This window comes from Cricetulus griseus, chromosome 7 (genome assembly GCF_003668045.3).
Source record: "Cricetulus griseus strain 17A/GY chromosome 7, alternate assembly CriGri-PICRH-1.0, whole genome shotgun sequence".
In the NCBI taxonomy this organism is placed as follows: domain Eukaryota; kingdom Metazoa; phylum Chordata; class Mammalia; order Rodentia; family Cricetidae; genus Cricetulus; species Cricetulus griseus.
The window spans coordinates 2,295-6,341 of NC_048600.1; the positions used below are offsets into that span (position 1 = coordinate 2,295).

Consider the following 4,047-nt stretch of genomic DNA (forward strand, 5'->3'; position numbering starts at 1 on the left):
CAAACTGACTCAATTCATCAGAGAACGACTATCTGTTGTACAGGCCTTAGTCTTAACTCAACAATATCATCAGCTAAAGCAAATAGATCCAGAGTATCCAGAGACCTCTGAATGAAAGATTCCATTCAGTTACAAGAGAAATGGGGGAATGAAAGACCCCTGCCCCTTAGCCCTTTCTTTCTCAAGTTTGTCTCCTCTTCCTCCTGTCGGCGGCTTCCCCGATCCCCACCCCCGGCGGCCTTCCCGCCACCCGCCGCACGCCCGGCCCGAGAACAAGCACCGGGTGGGCCGGCCCGAGAATGAGCACCAGGTGGGCCAGCCCGAGAACGAGCACCGGGTGGGCCGGCACGAGGGCGAGCACCAGGTGGGTCGGCACGAGAACAAACACCAAGTGAGCCGGCCTGGAGCCCTGCCCCTGAGCCCCCGCCCGAAGAGAAACACTCCGTCCCAAGGTCTCCGCCCCCAAGGTCAGCCATCAGGAAGGGGGGGGGAATTGAGTCTGCTGTACCAGACACCAGACACCAGACCTTGAGAATATGCTGATCTGGAATGGCTCTGTGTCTCATTTGAACCATCCAATAGAAATAATTCTGTATTTCGCCTCATTTGAAAGACTCTATGTTTCACCTCATTTGAATAACTCTGTACTTTGCCTCATTTGAATAACCCTGTATAGCGCCTCATATACATTGACCAATGGGAATAGCTCTGTACAATGCCTCATTAGAATTATCCAATAGAATCCCTGCTCCTAGCTTGCGCCTTTTTCCCTATATAAGGACCCCTTTCCCTTGGCTCGGCGCTTAGCCACACAGAAGCTAAGTCGCCCCGGGTACCCGCGTCTCCAATAAAGCCTCTTGTTTTTGCATCCAAGTTCGTGGCCTCGCTGATTCCTGGGTGTGGGTCTCCCTCTACGAAAGTACCTCTTGGGGGGGGGTCTTTCAACACATGGCCACTTTGATGTTGTTGGGGATCCACTCCACAAAGTAGCTGCTATTCTTGTTCTGCATGGCTAGCATCTGCTCGTCCACCTCCTTCATGGACATGGGGCCAGGCACAGGTGGCAAGCAGTCATCATGTTCTTGGCATCGAACATCTGCTATGTGAGCTCAGGCAGGGCACGGTACTGCTGACTGCCCCCGGCTGTGAGTGGGGCAAAGCCGGCATGAAGAAATGCAGGCATGGGAAGGGAACCATGTTCACAGCCAGCTTGCACAGGTCAGCATTGAGCTGGCTGGGAAAACACAGCGATGTGGTGACACAGCTCATGGTGGCAGACACCAGATGGTTGAGGTCCCCTACGTGGGTGTGGTCAGCTTGAAAGTGCGGAAGCAGATGTCGTAGAGGGCCTCGTTGTCAATGCAGTAGGTCTCAGTGTTCTCTACCAGCTGGTGCACCGACAATGTGGCGTTGTAGGGTTCCACCACAGTGTCTGAGACCTTGGGCAACCGCATGACGCTGAAGTTGTTCATGATGCGGTCCGGGTACTCCTCCCAGATCTTGCTGATGAGCAGGGTGACCATGCCTGAGCCTGTGCTGCACAGCGAGTGCATGAGCTGGGAAGCCCTGCAGGCAGTCACAGTATTCACACTCCTTGCTAATCACGTCCAGCAGAGTCCACCAGCTCTTTGCCCTCAGTGTAGTGGCCCTTGGCCCAGTTGTTCCCGGCACCCGTCTGTCCGAAGATGAAGTTGTCAGGCCGGAAGAGCTGCCCAAAAGGCTCAGATCTCACGCTGTTCCATGGTGCCTGGCTCCAAGTCCACCAGAGCCGCCCTGGGCACATAACTTCTGAGACGATGGCTCATTGTAGTAGATGCTGATCCGCTCCAGTGGTGGTGCTGAGTTACCCACGTAGCCTCCCACCTGGTCGATGCTGTGCTCATAGCTGATCACTTCCCAAAACTTGGTACCGATCTGGTTCCCTGCACTGGCTCGCCTGGATGTGCACAATCTCCCTCATGGCGGGAGTTTCTGCACTCGGGAGCTGGCTCTCCCGACAGCAGCATGACTGCGGCCAGCTGCGAGTTCCCAGGCTTACCAATATTAATTATCTGGTTTTGGTTATTATAGTTTGATGATAAAAATGATAATAGCTCAAGAATCTGGGTGGATAGTATATGAAAATTTCTTCCCAGGATTTTTTATAACTTTGTGTGGAGTGTAGAGTGCTGAACCCTGGAGGAGTGGTTATTGCAGTTTCTGGCCTTATTCTGCCTATGTCCTCTGAGAACGGTACATGAAGGTGCCTAATGAGTCCAGGATAGGATACTGGATCTCTTGGAGCTAAGATCACAGGCTGTTGTGACCTACCTGACAAGGATGTTGGAAACTGGACTCAGGTATTCCAGAAGAGCAGCAAGGGCTCTTAGCCACTGAGTTGTCTCCCCAGGGTCACAATTGCAGCCCAGACTAGCTTTGAACTCGTTAAGCAGCCTATGCTGTAGCCAAGCTCCAACCTGTGATCCTCCTTCCTCAGTCTCCTGAATGTTGGGATTACAAGTTTGTGCTGCCATGCCAGAGTGCCAGGTTAAAATTCAGTTTCTTGGTGAATGTATTTTCCCTGCCTCTGTGAATAAGTTTACCGTCTGAACCCTGCAGTGTAAATGGAGAATGCTCCTACCTACTGACCAGGTTTGCAGGTGGTCTGGGGCTACATCTGTGCTCTGGAAGTTTATGAATTGTGATAAGAAACGTATTCCGAATCCACACCTACATCAGATGATAGTGGTAACTGAGGAAGCCTGGTGAGTTTTTCAAAGCAGTTTCATTCCCCACAACTTCTCCCTGTGGAGTTCAGGCCCCTTTTACATATCCTCTTAGTCTTTGCAATGGTAATATGGTTAAGGAAGACATACCGCCATCTTCTAGATTAGAATATGAAAACTTGGCATTCATGATTTTCCCAAGAACACATGCTCATAAGGCCCACCTTGTTATTATCAGGTTGCTTTTTGCTTAATTTTCTATCAAAGGCTTTAAGTACAGGCTGACCACCCTTCCTCCACTCTTCAGAATCAAAAGTAGTCCGAAGTCTGAAACTTTTTGAGTGTCAACATGATTGCTGCAAGTGAAAAACTCCACATGCCAAAACCTTATTTCGTGCACAAAAGTGTTAAAAAAATATTGTGTGAAATAGTCTCAGACTTTGTATCTAGGACATGTAAGAAACACAAATGAATTCTGTGTTCAGAGGGCTGGGAGTTTAGTGTTTGGCTTTACTCTAAACATATATATATGCACAAATATTAAAAAAATCTGAACTCAAAAAATAAAATAAAAGGGCACCAACTGAGTACTCTAGAAAATTACATACAGCTGCCATCTGAAGGGTATGGAAGAGCCAACATGTCCTGAGGCTTCCAGGGCATTTGACAGACACACCAGGCAAAGTCTACAGGCAGGGACAAGGCTTGGTAAATCCCAAGGACAGCCACTAAGAATGGATTGTGACTGGAGTTGATTATGTAGGGGGTCTGTATTGGTTGCTTTTGTATTGCTATGACGATGTGTCTGCTGGCAATGCCAGCAGTGGAAACATGTGAAGGAGACTATTCTCATTGTGGTAGGACATGAAGCAGACACCAGACAGGAAGTGAGGGTAGGTATAACCTTCATGGGATCACAGCTACCCATTTCTCTTAGTGGATTCCCATTTCCTAAAGATACCATAGCTTTGTAAGATAGCATCATCAGCTGGGGAATAATTTTTAACACCTGAGCCTGCGGAGGACATTTCAGTCACCCAACTAGGCTAGAGCCTGGGTGGCTGAGGTTCCAGGGCTGATTCCTGGAGAGTGGGGGTTCAGTCCTGTTGGTAGTAGATAGTCTTTGGGTCATCTGCTACTGGAGCCATTTCACTCAGGTGTGAGCTGGAGAATGGGCAGCTGGGAAGGAAGCACAAGTTGCCTGGAGACTCCCTCTCTCCTAGCCTCTCCTTCTCTTCTGTGGGGCCCAGCTTCCCGAGGCTGGCAAGCCCTGCCTCGTGAATTTCTAAAGGACACTTCGGGCCTGCTGCACTTCCACGAGTGGAAGTCCCTAGAGTACTGC

General features: G+C 49.9%; 1 pseudogene; it reads right to left on the minus strand.

Annotated features, from left to right (window-relative positions):
• Positions 1 to 941: 941 nt before the first annotated feature.
• On the minus strand, positions 942 to 1,960 carry LOC100768015 (annotated as a pseudogene).
• Positions 1,961 to 4,047: the final 2,087 nt, after the last annotated feature.